Source organism: Bufo gargarizans, chromosome 3 (assembly GCF_014858855.1).
Source record: "Bufo gargarizans isolate SCDJY-AF-19 chromosome 3, ASM1485885v1, whole genome shotgun sequence".
NCBI classification, from domain to species: domain Eukaryota; kingdom Metazoa; phylum Chordata; class Amphibia; order Anura; family Bufonidae; genus Bufo; species Bufo gargarizans.
Window position 1 is genome coordinate 354,009,120 of NC_058082.1, and position 22,031 is coordinate 354,031,150.

Consider the following 22,031-nt stretch of genomic DNA (forward strand, 5'->3'; position numbering starts at 1 on the left):
CCATGATGGCACACTGGGTGAACATTCTGGAGGCCGCTTAGAAGTGCTGTATTGTTAATTATCGCCACTACCTCCCCGGGTCGGGAGTGGGTAATTGCAGCGTGCTTGCTGCCTTCCTTGCATGCTTGTGCTTTAATAACTTGACCCACCCTCTTTGGGTGGTTTACAATTAGGAAAAAAAGGGGCAAAGCAGCAATAGCCAATCATATTTCAGCAATTGACCTCCCTTGGATGTGGTAGCCCTTTCTCATACTCCCTCTCTGGCATCGAACCCTGATTCCCTGTTACCCGTGATCAACATGGTAAGCGCAGAAAAAACATCGAAAGTTGAGAGGCCAGACATCCAAATGGATTGTCGCCGCCACGGGGAGGCACACTCGCCCAGAGGTTATCTAGAGTTACCAATGCAGCAGCAGGCCCACGCCCCTAAGGTTTTTGATGGTCAAATCAGCAGGCCCTTGTGCCAAATGTTTTTGAGGGTCACCAGCAGGCCATCAATCATAATTTTTTAAGGGTGTGTATGATGCCCTCCTTTATGTGTAACAAAGAGTGTTTTGGAGCGCCAGTTCCTAGTAATTTTTAGCAGCCCTTTCACTTAGTGCATAGGCTTTATGAGTGTAGGAGTCCCACTAACTGAGCTATTGTACCACAATGTGACTGAGGCCCTCCTTTATGTGATATACAGGCTGTTTCAGAGTGCCTCTTGCATATAATTTTCTGCAGTACTTGCACTTTATATACATGCAAATATACAGGAAATTATGTTTCCTAACAATTTTTCCTGTAAAATTATTTTTTGGGGGGGTTTTGTGCGTATTTTTGTCAGTCTGTAATAGTGGCGTACAACTCGGACAACATGGTTCCCAGCAGCGACCTGGGAGTCCAAGATGCATCCAGACATCGTCCCCATGGTGTTCCCGATCCATTTCAGTGGTGTTTCTGTCACTCTCTGACCTTTTCCAATGGACCAGGCACCCTCCCCTCTTCAGAGCAGGGGGTGCCTGGTTGTCTCCCATTGACTTCTATTATACTTGGGTGCTAGGTCGAGCACGCGAATATAGCAATGTGTTCGGGCCGAACAACCGAATACTTTGGTGCTTGATCATCACTAGTTGCCACCACTAGCTAGTCCCACATCTGAGGAAAATACAGTTCTAGTCTGGGCAAAGATCCAAATAATATCTCAAAAGGGGATAAACCAGACCTTTTTCCAGGGGTGGTTCTGTTACAGTACAGGGCCAGTGGGAGGCACTCTGTCCAGGGCCTTCCAGTCTCTCTCATGGCCTTCTGGATTTTTTGTTTTATCGTGCCATTCAATCTTTCGACACGGCCGCTGCTTTAGGGGTGATAGGCCATGTGGAAAGCTTGAGTGACTTGCAGAGCTCCCACTATCTCCCGCATCACCTCCCCAGTGAAATTGCATCCTCTGTTTCTATGACTTCTGGAACCCCATACCGGCAGACCAATTTCTTTGCTGTTTTCTTAGCATTTCCAGCTGATACTGGGTAGGCTTCCAGACATCCAAAAAAGAGATCAACGCACACAAGCACATATTCGTATACTCCCACTTTTGGTAGTTGTATATAATCTATCTGCAATCTCTGAGACGGGTAAAATGGTCTGTTTGTGTGTTTCTAGGGTGTTTTTACTACCTGTCCTGGGTTATTCAGAGCACAGATCATGCAACCCTGTACAAACCTGCTGGCAGTTGTGGAGAAACCCAGTGCAATCCATTTCTTCAGTACAGTGTCCACCATTGGCCCTTTGGCCTCCCAGAGACCTTGCTCATTCAGGACTGCTCCTTTCTGTACCCAAGAGTCTCCTTTCTGTACACAAGAGTCTCTCTCTTTCATCTGCCTGTGCAGACAGTTTAACCAGCATGTGTTCAGACATGTGGTGCGGCTTCAGGACACTGACAGGGATGACCTCAGAGTTCCAAGTCTTCAATGCCGCCTGTTTGGCAGCATTATCTGCCCTATCATTGCCCCTAGCCTCATCAGTTTCCTGCCTGGTATGTACTTTTACCTTTACAATTGCTACTTCCTCTGGAAGCAACAGTGAGTTCATTAGTTTAAACACAGCATCTTTGTTTTTAATTGGTTGCCCTGCTGATGTGAGGGGATCTCTGGCCCTCCAGATGGGTCCATAGTCATGTGCAATACCAAAGCCATACCTGGAATCTGTGAAGAAATTTTCTCTTTTACCATCTGTAATTTTACATGCTTCAACCAGTGCCTTCAACTCAACCTCCTGTGCTGACATGTGAGGAGGGAATGGTTCAGCCAAACATCATGTTGTGTGACCACTGCATATCCAGTATGACATCGGTCATTCTCACCCATGTATCTGCTGCCATCTACAAAAAACTCAAGATCTAGATTAGACAAAGATTGATCATGTACATGAGAAAATACAGACGTTTCTTGTGCATCAATTGTACACAGTCACATGAATCATTTTCATTTAAATCATTTAAAAGAGAACCTGTACCTCCCTCCCCCATTTCGGAATCTGTAATAGGCAGCAACATTGCAGGATTCAGAATCGTACATCTTTTGAATGTAATTGAGTCAGTCATAAGGAGGTAGCACTGCAATCTAAGTTGATGGGCCATTGATATGTGCTTTGGCTGTACTTGACTGAGGATTCCTTGGATGTCATGAGCAGTCTGTACCACCAGGGGGTAATCAAGCACAATTTCTGATGCTTTTTCCACCATAAGTTACCCTGCCATGACTGCCCTGACACAGGAAGGGGTGCCGCACGCTACAGGATCTAATCTAGCAGAAATGTAGGACGTTGCCAGTCTCCATGTTTCTATGTCAGGACTGAGGTGCTATGGCCACTCTGCTCTGAGCAGAATAGATTAAAAGGCTGGTAATAGTTGGGTATGCCCAGTGCAGGTGCTGACAAAATTGCCACTTTGAGAGTGCAAAAAGACTCTTCTGCCTGGTCACTAAGAAAAAAAGGTTCAGTACTCAGACAGTTGTACAAAGGCTGCATCAACATGGATGCATTTTGAATCCAGGGTCTGCAATAAGATACCAGTCCCAAAAACATTCTGAGGGGTTTTGGCCCCCGAGAGAGTGTGATGTCTTTTACATCCTGTTTTCTTACCTCGGTGAGGTGATAGCCACCTTCTGACAAACAGTGACCGAGGAAAGTAGCTGGATTGGCAACATTGGAGTTTGTCCTTTGAAGATTTACAACCACTTTCTGCCAGAAAGATCAACAATGACAATGATACATTTTTACATGTTTCATAACTGGGGGGACAAAGCAACAGATCATCAACATATTGCAAAAGGACTATACCATCTGGAACTGATCACCCTGTCAACACAGACTGAAGGGCTTGAGTATACATGATGGGTGAATTCTGGGCACCCTGTGGCAGCACTGTCCAGGAATACTGTGTACCCTTAAAGTTGAATGCAAACAGATATTGACAGTCCTTGTGGAGAGGAACACTGAAAATGCATTTACAAGATCAATCACAGTATAACATGAAGCCATTTAAGGCACTTCTAACAACAAGAATGGGGATTGGGGACAACCTGGGTCTGTAGGACAGTGGCCTTGTTGATTTCCCTTAGGTCATGTACCATCCTATAAGTTATAGGCTGACCTTTTATGGCCTTTTTCTTGACCGGAAACAGGGGAGCATTGTCAGGTAAGTTGGTAACCACCAGGACCCCCATTTGAACATATTGTTCAATCTGCTCGGTGACAGACGGTTCTTGTGCGTTACTCAGAGGATACTGGTGGACCCCAGGTGGACTGCACCCAGGTTTCAAAGAACTATGAAAGGAGTGGCATCCAATATACCAATATCACTTTTGCCCTTTGCCCATATTTTGTCGGGGGCTGGCTGCAGGTCCTGCTCCAATTGTACCACACAGGATGTTTGGTCCAGCTCTGGGTGTAAAGCTAGAACCCGGGTTAAAATATCATCGGGGGTGTCAATATTTACATGTGTGGTACCATCCTTATTAAAGTAAATATGAGCCCCCAGTGCCTGCAGGACATCAGTACTCAGCAAATCAAATGGGATATTTTCTTTTACTAACAACTGAGTCACCACTGTACTATCTTTGATTTTCCCCATGAACCCTGAGGAGGGTAAACATTGTCCACTTCTCTGCCATGGTTTCATATAAAAATTGTATTAATTATGGTTTTGGCTGCCCCCGTGTCAGCTAAAAAAGGGAACCTACTGATTGCCCATCTGAACTGGTATTTCGATCTGGCAACCTTCGGTCGCCGTGGTCATGGCAGATAAGGACACGGGGTTGACAACTTCCTATTGTGAGGTCACTGGACCAGGGGTGTGCACTGAACCCTGGTTCTGTGAGTTCACCTGTTGTTCTTGACTGGCAATTTCTGCATATGTAACCAGGTTTGCCACAATTGTAACATCTGAAGTCACACCTACTCTGTTTACTCTGTCCCTGTTGACAAGACCATGGTCTCTGTTCTCCTTTTACCATATTGACTTTTGAGGATTTGGTAGTAGACATGTCTAGTTCTAAACCCTTAGCAGCAGCAACTAACTGAGGTAGTGCTGTCACCCTCCATTGAGGCTTACATGCATTTCAGTTTTGTCTGGAGGGCAGGTCTCAGTCCCTCCATGAAAGCGGATGTCAGTAACTTCTGTCCCATAGGTCCAGTGGTATCCCAACCCATGTTTGTCCACACTGTCCATAGTCTAGACTCAAATGCCACTACGTCTTCTTTAGTGTCCTGTACTACTGTCATCTTCCTTTGTCCTGGCCCATCTGCCAAAAGTCCTGCAATATTCTATGCCCGATGTGTCAGTTTTTTCCCAGTCAGACCATGAGGACTGGTCAGTTTTTACCCTTTCAGTCAGTAACTGATCTTTAGAGGGTTATATGGTGAATCTCCAATTTTTAAGGCTACTAAGTCATTTAAGTCAGCCCATGTTGCCCTATATGTGGCTTGTATCTGTTGTAACATACGGTGGCCAGGCATAGGTCTTGTCAGTGGGTCAGGAATTCTACCTAAAAGTCCCATCTGATCCTTAGGACTCCAAGGTAAATATGGCAGTATGTGTTGTTGTTCATTCTGACGTCTCACTGGTGGGGCTTGGGGAGCCTGATTGTCTGCCCCATCCACTCCGTCAACTGGTGGTGGTGCTGGTGGTCATAGAATAAAATTTGTTCAGATGGGTCACTGGATACAGTCCTGTCCGTGGTCTAGGCTTCGGTGCCACACAAACTCTACATGTCTTAGTCCAGTCAGGGTCCTGATTTCCACAAACACCACATGTCCAGTATCCCTGGCCACCCATGACCATCGGATAAGAGGGCGGTGGGGCACAGGGTACTGGACACTTTTTGTCTTTCAGTCTGTTCTCGTCATCATTTTTCACATTTTGCATCATCATACATATTACCTCCAAATGCTACGTTTGGCCAATGCTCATTCTTCACTTTTTTCTGCTGCCCGACACCAGCATTCCACAACCTCCTTACATTCCTGATCCTTCATCCAACCACTATGTGTTCTTTTGAACCTTTCCCAAACTTAGAATCTAAATTACTATTTTTCATACCCGCCTTCTGTAACACCTTCTCTGTCTTTTTCTTGTCTTGTTTTTCTTCTACATCTTTGAATATGTGTTTGGCTAATTTGTATCCCTCAGGTATACTCTGTGTATTGCCCATGTCTATGTGTTAAGAATTTCTCTACCAGACGTCTGAAATATCTAGTTGAAACTAAATTTCAACAACCATATATCTGCTTCCTTATAGCTTCCTATTATTTCCTCACTAATCTCCTGTTAGTGTATCAACTATATTATAGATAGGAAAACTCTATATTGTCTTAACTCTTTCTCAGAGGACTCCCCGGCAACCATCTATCTGCTTCCTTATAGCCGATTTCCTCACCAAATAATCCATTCCAGCTTAGATTCACTAAACTGTGACTAGTACCTTGCCGTGTTGCTGCCACCTACTGGTAACCAGGCAAATTACAGGAACAATAGTATTTAACATGGTTTTATGCATATTTGTGGAAGACATGAGCAAAATTACTTCAGATCACTGGCGGATCCAGGGGGGCAACGGGGCAATTGCCCCCCCGAGCTGCTCAGAAGTGGGGGCAGTGGCGGCAGGGCACAGGGAGATGAGCGCTTCCATTGTGGAAGCGCTCATCTCCATAGTCATCGGTATCGCCGTCCTCAGGACAGCGATACAGATGCCTGTGCTGTGAGAGCGAACGGGCAGGGGAGGGAGAGGCGTGTCTATTCCCCTTCCTCTGATAGGCTGCAGGCCTGCATCGCATCGCTGTGATGTAGGTAAGTATAAGTGTTATATATATATATTTTTTTTTTATATATGTACAATAGTTTTACTGGTACAATGGGGGGCCTCTTGTTACTGGCACATTAGGGGGAGCCTCTTATTACTGGCACATTAGGGGGAGCCTCTTATTACTGGCACATTAGGGGGACTCGTGTTACTGGCACATTAGGGGGCCTCGTGTTACTGGCACATTAGGGGGCCTCGTGTTACTGGCAGATTGGGGAGGCCTCTTGTTACTGGCACATTAGGGGGCCTCTTGTTACTGGCACATTAGGGGGGCCTCTTGTTACTGGTACATTAGGGGGGGTTCTTGTTACTGGCACATTAGGGGGGCCTCTTGTTACTGGCACATTAGGGGGGCCTCTTGTTACTGGCACATTAGGGGGGCCTCTTGTTACTGGCACATGATTGGGGGGATTTTTGTTACTGACACATGATTGGGGGGGCTCTTGTTACTGGCACATGATTGTGGAGTCTCTTTTCACTGGCACATGATTGGGGTGGCTCTTGTTACTGGCACATGATTTGGGGGCTCTTTTTACTGGCACATTAGGGGGGCTCTTATTACTGGCACATTAGGGGGGCCTCTTCTTACTGGCACATGATGTGGAGGCTCTTGTTACTGGAATGTGATGGGGGCTCTTATTACTGGCACATGATGGGGGTGCTCTTGTTACTGGCACATGATTTGTCGGGCATCTATTGGGGCACATTTTACTGGCACATGATTCGGGGGCTCTTTTTACTGGCACATTAGGGGGGCTCTTATTACTGGCACATTAGAGGGGCCTCTTCTTACTAGCACATGATGTGGGGGCTCATGTTACTGGCATGTGATGGGGGGCTCTTATTACTGTCACATGATTTGTCAGGCATCTATGGGGGCACATTTTACTGACACATGATTGGGGGCACATTTTACTGGCACATCATTGGGGCACTTATTACTGGCACATTATTGGGGGGCACGATAGCGGCATCTACTGAGGCCACAAAGAAAGGGTATTTTACATGGGGGGCTCCGTACAGTAGCATTTTATTCTGGGACACATTATGGTGGGTACTATGGGGAAGGAGGGAGAGGAGTACTATGGGGTCATCTACGGGGGGCACTAAGAAGGGGTATTTTATACTTGCAAATTATGAGTGAAACTGAGGGCATGTAGTTGGGCACTATATATGGGGCATTTTATACTGGTACATTATGGGGGCACTAGGAGGAAAGGGGAGAAGAGCACTATGGGGGCATTTACTGGGGGCACTATATAGGGGTATTTTATACTGACACATTATGGGGGCACTATGTGGACATTAGCTCAACTGGGGGCATTACAAGGGGGTATTTTTTGCACTGTCTATTATAAGAAGAATTATTACTACTGGGGGGGGCATTATGGTGGGCTTTATTACTCCCCCATGGTATAAGCCCCCTAGTAGCAGCACCAGCCTCTCCCTGCTCTGCTATCCCTCTGGCCCTTCTCCAAATCCTTATGAAATCTTTCTCATTAGGATAAAACACAACATCAGCTCCACCGAGCCCCCCAGCCAAGTGTTGAAGTGGTGTCCGAGATCCCCAAGGGCAAAGCCAAGTAATTGTAAGTTTTCATGTGAAATATGTTTGTTATACACATATAGCAAACACTGTGCCACACAATATACAGTATACCTCTACACTGTGTAGTCTTGTGGCGGCAGGACAGAAAATAATCTGGAAGTGCCCCTCCCAAGACCAGGCTCTGGATCCGCCACTGCTTCAGATGACAGCTGTAAAAGTTCTTAGAAGATAGTAGCGGGATAGAGGCGTGTAGTGACACAACTCTGCTACACATTCCTCTGAGAAGCCAACTTGAAATAAATCAAGCAGAGCAATTGAAGCAATGAATGAGGAGATCTCTGGATCCATGTGAGGTACAGGGCTGGTTCTAGCTTTGTTAGATGTCTGATTTTTTTTGCATTAATCATGGGATAATCCCATTAAGAGTGGTGTTTGAGTGGTGTCTTAATAAATATAGGCTACAGCGTTAAAGTGTATGCTTTTTTTTACCATATTCTGTCATTTTTTTTTTTTAAACATGAAATTTTTATTGAGGTTTGTTGATACAAATCAAGCAGTTGTATATAGTCATAAAAGGAAATGAGGAGGGGAGGGAGACTAATAGGGGAAGGAAGTAAGGAAAGCTAAGGGGGAGGGGAGGAAGGGAAGGGAGAGGGACATAGGATGTTATAATAAAATGAAAATTATGAACCGCATACAATATTAATGCAGATTACATAAGGTACAATTTCAAAAGGTACAGTAGTACATAGTAACAGTAATAGAAACCAAGTAAGTTAGAGTGGTACATTAATACAGATACTTCGCAGGTATAAAACGTATCTTAAGTTTGATGTCTCAGGTTGTATGTTTTACAAGATATGTTTCTTTGTGTTATATGAACTGGATCTAATTTAGATGACTAAGGAGTTTGATGGGTTGGACCGAACATGGAAGGTACTATTCAACCAAATCTCCCATTGTTTGTAAAATTTGTCTTTTTTAAATAAAGCCGAAGCTGCAGCGCCTTCATACCAGCAGTTATCTTCAACCTTTTTTATTACTTCGAGATCATTGGGAATGTAATCGGATTTCCAATGAGATGCAATAAGTTGACGAGTTGCAATACATATATGGCCAAAAACCATTCTGAATTCAAAGGGAATGGTCTCGATGCCTATAAAAAGAAGTGCCAATTGTGGTGAAGGCGAAATTGGAGTTGGGCATAGTTTTGCGAAAATATAGAAAGATTGAAGCCATAGGGAATTGATCGGGGGACATTCCCACCAGAAGTGGAGAAAGGAACCTTGTGGATGTCCACATCTCCAACATACAGAAGGAGTATCCGGGAATATCCTATTTAGTTTTGTCGGGTAATAATACCACCTATATAGGATTTTCCTAGATGTCTCTAGGTGGGAGATACATCTTGAAATATTTGACATTGCATCAAATGAAGGGGACCATTGTTCTGTGGTCATACTAACAGATAAGTCTTGAGACCATTTTGATTTAATATCCTCTAGTGGGTCTTCCAGTGGTATAATAAGGACTCCATAAGTTTTGGATATTCCTTTTCGATAGGTGTTATAGTTTAAGAGCCAACTCATGAAAAGAGCTGAGGATGGATTATTATTGCTACGTTTGTTGGGTTGAGTTATTGTTGTGTTAGCAATGGCGTGTCTGATTTGGAGATATTTATAAAAATCTCTTGAGGAGATTCCATAACAGGCTGAAAGTTCTGAGAATGGTTTAAGAACACCATTTGTGAGTAGGTCAGTAATGTTACATAAACCCAGTTTTCTCCATAAGGAGATGTCCAAGTTTTGAATATAAGATTCTAATATTGAGGTATTAAGGTCTTGTAGGGGCACAACAAATAATTGACGTTTATTGGCGACTATGTCCCAAACATTGAAAAGAGCTTTTGTGGTTGCCAAGGTACTGTGGGGAAGAAATTTAAAGATGGACATAGCTGTGAGAAGGTTTTTCAGAGAATGTTTCCCAAGGGAATGCTTCTCTATTCGAGACCATTCTTTTTGCTGATTATTATACCATAAATGTTTTAATTGGTCTAAAATCGTGGCTCTATAATATTGTATTATCGAAGGACAATTTAGACCACCTTCTTTTTTGGGAAGGTATAGGATATCCGCTTTTAATTTGTGATATTTACCTCCCCAAATGAAATGTAAAAGAGACTTTTGCAGATCTTTGAGGTATTTGATGGGAATTGGAATTGGAAGATTCCTAAAATAATATAATATTTTGGGCAGTATGCTCATTTTTATGACCACAATTTTGCCTAACCAGGAAATGCCTTGTGCCTTGAGATTTCCTAATTTAGTCTTAATTTCCTGGAATAAGGGAGTGTAGTTGCAAGCAAATGTATCCTTAGGGAGTGCTGTTAGGTTTATCCCCAAGTAAGGAAGTGATTTTTTGACCCATTTAAATTGGAACGTTAGCTTAAGGGTGTTAACAGTTTTTTCTTGAATTCCCAAGTTCAGGATTTGAGATTTTGTGGTATTGATCTTGTAATATGATGCTTTCGAAAAGGATGTTAATATATTGCAGGTGTGAGGAAGGGAGGTGATAGGATTAGATAGCAATAAAATAACATCCTCTGCGAATAAGCCTATGCAATGATCTTTATCTGAAACTGAAATGCCACTGATGTGGGGGGACGATCTGATATGACTAGCTAATGGTTCCATTATAAGGGCGAACATTAATGAAGATAGTGGGCATCCCTGTCTGGTACCGTTTGAGATGGGAAATAGTTTGGATTTAAATCCTGAAGAGTAGACAAATGCTTGTGGAGTGGAGTATAAATTTAGTACGCCTGACAATAAGGGGCCATTAAATCCGAATTTTTGCAAAACTGACTGAAGGAATCCCCAGTGGACCCTGTTGAGCGCCTTCTCCGCATCCAGTGAAAGGAGCAGAGAAGGCGTTCGACGGGAATGTGCAATCTCAATTAAATCCAAGAAACGTCTCGTCCCATCTGATGTTTGACGGTGTTTTACAAAACCCACCTGGTCTGAGTCAATGAGATTAGGTAATATATCTGCTAGGCGGTTAGCTAAAATTTTAGAGAATAGTTTTAGATCAGTATTTAAAAGGGATATTGGTCTAAAATTGGCCGGTGTATTAGGGGGTTTCCCTGGTTTTGGCAGAGTGATAATTATAGCTTGAAGCATTTCTGTTGGGATTCCTTTGTCAAGCATCATATTTTGAAAACAAGGGAGCAGGTGGGGAGTTAAAATGTGGGAAAAGGATTTGTAATATTCATTTATAAAACCGTCTGGGCCCGGGGACTTATTTATCTTGAGAGTAGATATGGTATTAAGTATTTCTTGTGAAGAAATTGGTTTGTTTAAAAATAAAGCTTGTTCTGGGGATAGACGGGGAAGTGATATGCCGTTTAGGAAAGAGTTGATGTCTTCTGAGGTTGGTTGATATGATTGTGGGTCGTTCTTTAAGTTATAAAGAGAGCTATAATAATTGGCAAATTCTTCAGCGATTTTAAGGGGATTTGTTATTTTGATTTTATTAGTGGACCAAAGGAAAGGGATTCGGGAGTTTGCTGCTTTGTTTTTAAGTTTATTAGCTAACATTTTGGAGGCTCTATTCCCTTGCCTATAAAATTGTGCCCTAGATTGTCTAAGATGTCTTTCATAGTTGTTTTGCATAAGTAGGTAGATTTCATGCCTAGTGGTGGTGATTTGTTGGGAGATATGGGATGTTGGGAATTTTTGGTTGTTTTTTTCAAAGTCCCTCAGTTTTTTATATAATTCCTCTAATTTAAGCATTCTTTTCTTTTTTTCTTCTGAAGAATATTTAATACAGAGGCCTCTAATAACCGGTTTGTGGGCGCACCAAATTGTTGTTGGGTTAATTTCGGGGTTTGTGTTAAGTTGGAAGTATTCTGTTATTGCTTTCGATATAAATTCTTTGTAGTGTTTATTTGATAACAGAAGATTATTCAATCTCCAAGGGGAGGTGTGTTGAAGATTAAAACTCTCTTGTATAGAAAGTGTAATAGGAGCATGGTCTGACCATGTAATCAGGCCTATCTTGGAGTCCGTCACTTTTTGGAGTAGCCACTTATCTACCAAAAAGAAATCTATTCGGGAATAAGAATTGTGTGGATTTGAGAAGAAGGAGTAGTCTAATTCCGAGGCATGAAGTGTCCTCCAGGCATCAAACAACTCCTCCTTGTGACATAGATCTTTAAGTTTGTAATTATCCTTTTTACTTACAGGAGTGGATTTGTCAATACGTGGATCCATTACCAGATTAAAATCCCCACAGATGATGACGGAACCTTTCTTTTTTGCTGAAACGGACTCCAAAATAGACCTGATGAAACCTAGAGTTTTAGAGTTAGGAGCATATAAAGACACAATAGTGTATGGTGAGTTATTGATCAGACAAGTAATAATAATATATCTTCCCATAGGGTCTTCATCAAGGGATAGTGTTTGAAAGGCTATAGACCTTTTGATAGCAATTAACACACCTCTCTTCTTATTAAAAGCATGTGAGAACAAAATGATAGGAAAATCTTTATGCTTAATTCTGAAGCTGTCTGCTTCATTTAGGTGCGTTTCTTGTACGCATAAAATATCACATCCCAATCTATGAGCTTATTTCCATAAGAATGAGCGTTTAGCTGGGCTATTCAGGCCCTTAACATTCAGAGATACTATTTGTAGGACCATGATGCCTCAGTAGTAAAGAAGTGCGCAGAGGGGATCCAAGTAAATAGAAATACCTGCAATAATGAAGGGTTTAGTGATAGAGTAGTGTACCACATATAAATAATAGTGAACAAAGCGGTAAAATAAAATGGAACAGAGTTAACAAAAATGAGGGTGAGATTAGGAAGTCCGGTTCTACGTGAACCAATGCGACCCCAGGTCGCTAATTTGACATGGGAGGTGGTAGTTGAGGTTGAAATGTTGATCAACAGTTAACATTTTAAGACCAGTCTGTTTTCTCTTTAGAAAATTAAACTGGTAACTAAGCAACTATATTGACACTAGCCAAGTTCTCTGGGGTAATTTCTCATTTTGGAGAATTTGAGGATTTTGGAGAGCCAACCACTGTCCACTCATGAGGAAGGGTGTGATGCTTCTTCTTTGGTGGGCTTTTCGGTTCTTCCGATTCTTTGATAAGAGCATTTTTGGATAAGAAGCTCATGGCCTCTTTAGGAGAGAGTAGTACTGAGGTGCGTCCATTATAGTGGACTATGAGCTTGACCGGGAAAACCCCATTTATAGAGAATTCTTTGCTCTCTCAGAATTTGTGTGGTTTTGATGAATTCCCTGCGTCTAGTCAGGGTGGCAGGTGAGAGATCTGTGTATAGAGAGATTTCTTGAAAGCGATCAGGGAGATCTGGCTTTTTTGCTGCCGCTTTAAGGATTGAGTCCTTGATATGATAATAGTGTATCCTTGCTATGGTGTCCCTAGGCAGGGATGCTGGAATAGACTTGGGCTTTGGAAGCCTGTGGACTCTGTCTATTAACAGGTCTGCGTTGGAGGCCTGAGGTAGGAGAGCTGCAAACAAATCTATCAGGTAATCCTGCAGCTGCGTGTCTTGCACTGATTCTGGAATATTTCTGAAGCGAATATTATTCCTTCTAGATCTGTCTTCTATGTCTGCCAGCTTTAGCTTTATCGCAGCAATATCGTCTTCAGTAGAGTTATGGGCATCCACAAGACAGTTGTGAGCTGTTGTAAACTCCTCCATCTTCTCCTCTAAATGCGCTGTGCGGTCGCCTATAGCAGTTATATCTGCTTTCAGTGAGGTGAGAGCTGCTTTAAGATCGTTGCTGAATGACAATTTTAGGTCAGACAGGAGCTCTTTCATGCTTTCTAAAGTTATAGGGCCCGCATTAGGTGCTTTTTCTGTACCATGAAGCCTGGGTGTACAGGGGACGAGGTAGAAGAGTGTGACTTGCCTTGCGATTTGTCCGATATGCAGGACGGCGACTGGCAGGAGAATCTTGAAGGGATCCATAAGCAGGAACAGCTTCTTCTCGTGCGGGAGTTAAGGTTTCCTGCGATCCGGCGCCATCTTGGAGGGATGCCGGACTGAAGAAACTGGTGAGTTTAGCCGGAGTTCCAGGTCTTCTTTTACCCCTCGGCATTTTAAGCATGTCCTTTGGAGTCTGAGATCGATATAGATGCGGTGAGGCTAGTTAGTCCTATTATGATAAGTCCTTTGAGCCGCGTTTAAAGACTGTGGATCATGGAGCTACAGAGACATGCGACTGCTCTGGTGCGCTCCAGGCCACGCCCCGTCATATTTTAAACTGCACTTTGTAAGGAGTAGTGATGAGCAGCAGGGGCAATATTTGAATTTGCGATATTTCGCAAATATTTGGTAGAATATTCATCATATATTCACAAATTCGAGATTATTTTCTTGATCGCGAAAAATCAGCAATGTAATATCTGCGTAATGCGCGCAAAATACAGGCATGGGTCACTATAGCTACATTTTTCAAGCTGCTAGAAGTTTTCTGAGACTGAAGAAAATGGTTGGCACAGCAGAACATTACAATAGCTTTATATGCAGATAGAGTGCTCCAATATATTTGCAATATCGGCACAAAGGATGCAAATATTTTGGCGCAATACGTGCAACTTCACATTTTAACAGGTCTGACTACTTATTAGTGATTGGTGCACTAAGTATTGTGAAATTGTGACATCATAGCTGTATGTATGTATGTAGCATACATACATACAGCACTATGTATGTAGCATGTATGTATGGACAGCAGAACCACTAATCAGCTACACTATATCACTATCTAACCTACACTGACTATCTCCCACTAACTTTCTGTATTATATAAATAGGCTAACTAATAGGGATGAGCGAACCCGAACTGTACAGTTCGGGTTCGTACCGAATTTTGGGGTGTCCGTGACACGGACCCGAACCCGAACATTTTCGTAAAAGTCCGGGTTTGGGTTCGGTGTTCGTCGCCTTCTTGGTGCTTTTTGAAAGGCTGCAAAGCAGCCAATCAACAAGCGTCATACTACTTGCCCCAAGAGGCCGTCACAGCCATGCCTACTATTGGCATGGCTGTGATTGGCCAGTGCAGCATGTGACCCAGCCTCTATTTAAGCTGGAGTCACGTAGTGCAGCACGTCACTCTGCTCTGATCAGTGTAGAAGGAGGTTGCAGCTGCGACGTTAGGGCGAGATTAGGCAGTGATTAACTCCTCCAAAAAACTTCATTCAGTGATGGATCGGCAGCTGTGGATCATTGAACTGCTGCTATTCAATTGCTCACTGTTTTTAGGCTGCCCAGAGCGTTTTTCATTCACTTTTTTCTGGGGTGATCGGCGGCCATTTTGTGTCTTGTGGTGCGCCAGCACAAGCTGCCACCAAGTTCATTTAACCCTCAATAGTGTGGTTATTTTTTGGCTATATCCTACATCAGGGTCAAGCTGTCACACCAAGTGCATTTAACCATCAATAGTGTGGTTATTTTTTGGCCATATACTACATCAGGGGCAAGCTGTCACCAAGTGCATTTAACCATCAATAGTGTGGTTATTTTTTGGCCATATACTACATCAGGGGCAAGCTGAGCCTGTCACCAAGTGCATTTAACCCTCAATAGTGTGGTTGTTTTTTGGCTATATCCTACATCGGTCAAGCTGTCACACCAAGTGCATTTAACCATCAATAGTGTGGTTATTTTTTGGCCATATACTACATCAGGGGCAAGCTGAGCCTGTCACCAAGTGCATTTAACCCTCAATAGTGTGGTTGTTTTTTGGCTATATCCTACATCGGTCAAGCTGTCACACCAAGTGCATTTAACCATAAATAGTGTGGTTATTTTTTGGCCATATACTACATCAGGGGCAAGCTGAGCCTGTCACCAAGTGCATTTAACCCGTCAAGTTATTTAGTGTCCGTCAAAGCACAGTTTTTGTTCTGGGTTGAAATACAATTCCCAATTTAGCAATTTCCTAATTTAGTGGTTTCTGCTGTATCAGGCCTACTTCAAATCTATCCCTAAAAGGGTATATAAGATTCAAGGTGCAGATAGGGTTATTCTCAATAACTTCACACACACGCTACTGTGCAATTCCAAGTCTAATTCTGTGTGTAAACGTATACCTGTCACCCAGCGCCTAAAAAATAGGCCTTAAATTTATATTCATCCAAATCTGTCATTATTGCTGTAGCTCTGTCAAGTTATTTAGTGTCCGTCAAAGCACAGTTTTTGTTCTGGGTTGAAATACAATTCCCAATTTAGCAATTTCCTAATTTAGTGGTTTCTGCTGTATCAGACCTACTTTAAATCTTTCCCTAAAAGGGTATATAAGATTCAAAGTGCACATAGGGTCACTCTCAATAACTTCACACACACGCTACTGTGCATTTCCAAGTCTAATTCTGTCTGTAAACGTATACCTTTCACCCAGCGCCTAAAAAATTGGCCTTAAATTTACATCCATCTAAATCTGTGGTTATTGCTGTAGCTGGTCAAGTTATTTAGTGTCCGTCAAAGCACAGTTTTTGTTCTGGGTTGAAATACAATTCCCAATTTTGCAATTTCCTAATTTAGTGGTTTCTGCTGTATCAGACCTACTTTAAATCTATTCCTAAAAGGGTATATTAGATTCAAGGTGCTGATAGGGTCATCCACAATAACTTCACACGCTACAGTGCATTTCCAAGTCTAATTCTGTGTGTAAACGTATACCTGTCACCCAGCGCCTAAAAAATTGGCCTTAAATTTATATTCATCCAAATCTGTCATTATTGCTGTAGCAGGTCAAGTTATTTAGTGTCCGTCAAAGCACAGTTTTTGTTCTGGGTTGAAATACAATTCCCAATTTTGCAATTTCCTTATTTAGTGGTTTCTGCTGTATCAGACCTACTTTAAATCTATCCCTAAAAGGGTATATTAGATTCAAGGTGCTGATAGGGTCATCCACAATAACTTCACACGCTACCGTGCATTTCCAAGTCTAATTCTGTCTGTAAACGTATACCTGTCATCCAGCACCTAAATACTAGGCCTCAAATTTATATTCCGCTAAATCTGTCGTTACTGCTGTGCCTTTGTTAGTGTAATACGGTACCTAAATAGATAGCCAGATAGTGTTAGGTGTCTGTAAAAAAAGGCCTGAATTTGAATTCAATACATTGGGCCAAATAATATTTTTCTTATTGTGGTGAACGGTAACAATGAGGAAAACATCTAGTAAGGGACGCGGACGCGGACATGGTCGTGGTGGTGTTAGTGGACCCTCTGGTGCTGGGAGAGGACGTGGCCGTTCTGCCACAGCCACACGTCCTAGTGTAACAACTACCTCAGGTCCCAGTAGCCGCCATAATTTACAGCGATATTTGGTGGGGCCCAATGCCGTTCTAAGGATGGTAAGGCCTGAGCAGGTACAGGCATTAGTCAATTGGGTGGCCGACAGTGGATCCAGCACGTTCACATTATCTCGCACCCAGTCTTCTGCAGAAAGCGCACAGATGGCGCCTGAAAACCAAGCCCATCAGTCTGTCACATCACCCCCATGCATACCAGGGAAACTATCTGAGCCTCAAGTTATGCAGCAGTCTGTTATGCTGTTTGAAGACTCCGCTGGCAGGGTTTCCCAAGGGCATCCACCTAGCCCTTCCCCAGCGGTGGAAGACATAGAATGCACTGACGCACAACCACTTATGTTTCCTGATGATGAGGACATGGGAATACCACCTCAGCACGTCTCTGATGATGACGAAACACAGGTGCCAACTGCTGCGTCTTTCTGCAGTGTGCAGACTGAACAGGAGGTCAGGGATCAAGACTGGGTGGAAGATGATGCAGGGGACGATGAGGTCCTAGACCCCACATGGAATGAAGGTCGTGCCACTGACTTTCACAGTTCTGAGGAAGAGGCAGTGGTGAGACCGAGCCAACAGCGTAGCAAAAGAGGGAGCAGTGGGCAAAAGCAGAACACCCGCCGCCAAGAGACTCCGCCTGCTACTGACCGCCGCCATCTGGGACCGAGCACCCCAAAGGCAGCTTCAAGGAGTTCCCTGGCATGGCACTTCTTCAAACAATGTGCTGACGACAAGACCCAAGTGGTTTGCACGCTGTGCCATCAGAGCCTGAAGCGAGGCATTAACGTTCTGAACCTTAGCACAACCTGCATGACCAGGCACCTGCATGCAAAGCATGAACTGCAGTGGAGTAAACACCTTAAAAACAAGGAAGTCACTCAGGCTCCAGCTGCTACCTCTTCTGCTGCTGCCGCCTTGGCCTCTTCTGCTGCTGCCGCCTTGGCCTCTTCTGCTGCTGCCGCCGCCTCGGCCTCTTCCTCCGCCTCTGGAGAAACATTGGCACCTGCCACCCAGCAAACATGGGATGTACCACCAACACCACCACCTGCGTCACCAAGCATCTCAACCATGTCACACGGCAGCGTTCAGCTCTCCATCTCACAAACATTTTAGAGAAAGCGTAAATTCCCACCTAGCCACCCTCGATCCCTGGCGCTGAATGCCAGCATTTCTAAACTACTGGCCTATGAAATGCTGTCATTTAGGCTGGTGGACACAGACAGCTTCAAACAGCTCATGTCTAGAGTTGAGCGAACACCTGGATGTTCGGGTTCGAGAAGTTCGGCCGAACTTCCCGGAAATGTTCGGGTTCGGGATCCGAACCCGATCCGAACTTCGTCCCGAACCCGAACTTCATTGAAGTCAATGGGGACCCGAACTTTTCGGTACTAAAAAGGCTGTAAAACAGCCCAGGAAAGGGCTAGAGGGCTGCAAAAGGCAGCAACATGTAGGTAAATCCCTGCAAACAAATGTTGATAGGGAAATGAATTAAAATAAAATTTAAATAAATAAAAATTAACCAAAATCAATTGGAGAGAGGTCCCATAGCAGAGAATCTGGCTTCACGTCACCCACCACTGGAACAGTCCATTCTCAGATATTTAGGCCCCGGCACCCAGGCAGAGGAGAGAGGTCCCGTAACAGAGAATCTGTCTTCATGTCAGCAGAGAATCTGTCTGCATGTCATAGCAGAGAATCAGGCTTCACGTCAGCCACCACTGCAACAGTCCATTGTCATAAATTTAGGCCAAGCACCCAGGCAGAGGAGAGAGGTCCCGTAACAGACAATCTGGCTTCATGTCAGCAGAGAATCAGTCTTCATGTCATAGCAAAGAATCAGGCTTCACGTCACCCACCACTGTAAGAGTCCATTTTCATAAATTTAGGCCCAGGCAGAGGAGAGAGGTCCCGTAAGAGACAATCTGGCTTCATGTCAGCAGAGAATCAGTCTTCATATCATAGCAGAGAATCAGGCTTCACGTCACCCACCACTGTAACAGTCCATTTTCATAAATTTAGGCTCAGCACCCAGGCAGAGGAGAGAGGTCCCGTAACAGACAATCTGGCTTCATGTCAGCAGAGAATCAGTCTTCATGTCATAGCAAAGAATCAGGCTTCACGTCACCCACCACTGTAACAGTCCATTTTCATAAATTTAGGCCCAGCACCAAGGCAGAGGAGAGAGGTCCCGTAACAGACAATCTGGCCTCATGTCAGCAGAGAATCAGTCTTCATATCATAGCAGAGAATCAGGCTTCACGTCACCCACCACTGTAAGAGTCCATTTTCATAAATTTAGGCCCAGCACCCAGGCAGAGGAGAGAGGTCACTTAACAGACAATCTGGCTTCATGTCAGCAAAGAATCAGTCTTCATATCATAGCAGAGAATCAGGCTTCACGTCAGCCACCAATGCAACAGTCCATTGTCAGATATTTAGGCCCAGCACCCAGGCAGAGGAGAGAGGTCCCGTAACAGACAATCAGGCTTCACGTCAGCCACCAGTGCAACAGTCCATTGTCATATATTTAGGCCCAGCACCCAGGCAGAGGAGAGAGGTCCCGTAACAAAGAATCTGTCTTCATGTCAGCAGAGAATCAGTCTGAATGTCATAGCAGAGAATCAGGCTTCACGTCAGCCACCACTGCAACAGTCCATTGTCATAAATTTAGGCCAAGCACCAAGGCAGAGGAGAGAGGTCCCGTAACAGACAATCTGGCTTCATGTCAGCAGAGAATCAGTCTTCATATCATAGCAGAGAATCAGGCTTCACGTCACCCACCACTGTAAGAGTCCATTTTCATAAATTTAGGCCCAGCACCCAGGCAGAGGAGAGAGGTCCCGTAACAGACAATCTGGCTTCATGTCAGCAGAGAATCAGTCTTCATGTCATAGCAGAGAATCAGGCTTCACGTCACCCACCACTGTAACAGTCCATTTTCATAAATTTATGCCCAGCACCCAGGCAGAGGAGAGAGGTCACTTAACAGACAATCTGGCTTCATGTCAGCAAAGAATCAGTCTTCATATCATAGCAGAGAATCAGGCTTCACGTCAGCCACCAATGCAACAGTCCATTGTCAGATATTTAGGCCCAGCACCCAGGCAGAGGAGAGAGGTCCCGTAACAGACAATCAGGCTTCACGTCAGCCACCAGTGCAACAGTCCATTGTCAGATATTTAGGCCCAGCACCCAGGCAGAGGAGAGTGGTCCCGTAACAGAGAATCTGGCTTCATGTCAGCAGAGAATTAGTCTGCATGTCATAGCAGAGAATCAGGCTTCATGTCACCCAACATTGGAACAGTCCATTGGCATATATTTAGGCCCCGGCACACAGACAGAGGAGAGGTTCATTCAAATTTGGGTAGCCTCGCAATATAATGGTAAAATGAAAATAAAAATAGGATTGAATGAGGAAGTGCCCTGGAGTACAATAATATATGGTTAAGGGGAGGTAGTTAATGTCTAATCTGGACAAGGGACGGACAGGTCCTGTGGGATCCATGCCTGGTTCATTTTTATGAACGTCAGCTTATCCACATTGGCTGTAGACAGGCGGCTGCGTTTGTCTGTAATGACACCCCCTGCCGTGCTGAATACACGTTCAGACAAAACACTGGCCGTCGGGCAGGCCAGCACCTCCAAGGCATAAAAGGCTAGCTCTAGCCACGTGGACAATTTAGAGACCCAGTAGTTGAATGGGGCCGAACCATCAGTCAGTACGTGGAGGGGTGTGCACACGTACTGTTCCACCATGTTAGTGAAATGTTGCCTCCTGCTAATATGTTGCGTATCAGGTGGTGGTGCAGTTAGCTGTGGCGTGTTGACAAAACTTTTCCACATCTCTGCCATGCTAACCCTGCCCTCAGAGGAGCTGGCCGTGACACAGCTGCCTTGGCGACCTCTTGCTCCTCCTCTGCCTTGGCCTTGGGCTTCCACTTGTTCCCCTGTGACATTTGGGAATGCTCTCAGTAGCGCGTCTACCAACGTGCGCTTGTACTCGCGCATCTTCCTATCACGCTCCAGTGCAGGAAAGTAAGGTGGGCACATTGTCTTTGTAGCGTGGATCCAGCAGGGTGGCAACCCAGTAGTCCGCACACGTTAAAATGTGGGCAACTCTGCTGTCGTTGCGCAGGCACTGCAGCATGTAGTCGCTCATGTGTGCCAGGCTGCCCAGGGGTAAGGACAAGCTGTCCTCTGTGGGAGGCGTATCGTCATCGTCCTGCCTTTCCCCCCAGCCACACACCAGTGATGGACCCGAGCTGCGTTGGGTGCCACCCCGCTGTGACCATGCTTCATCCTCATCCTCCTCCACCTCCTCCTCATCCTCGTCCTCCTCGTCCTCCAGTAGTGGGCCCTGGCTGGCCACATTTGTACCTGGCCTCTGCTGTTGCCAAAAACCTCCCTCTGAGTCACTTCGAAGAGACTGGCCTGAAAGTGCTAAAAATGACCCCTCTTCCTCCTCCTCCTCCTCCTGGGCCACCTCCTCTTCCATCATCGCCCTAAGTGTTTTCTCAAGGAGACATAGAAGTGGTATTGTAACGCTGATAACGGCGTCATCGCCACTGGCCATGTTGGTGGAGTACTCGAAACAGCGCAACAGGGCACACAGGTCTCGCATGGAGGCCCAGTCATTGGTGGTGAAGTGGTGCTGTTCTGTAGTGCGACTGACCCGTGCGTGCTGCAGCTGAAACTCCACTATGGCCTGCTGCTGCTCGCACAGTCTGTCCAGCATGTGCAAGGTGGAGTTCCACCTGGTGGGCACGTCGCATATGAGGCGGTGAGCGGGAAGG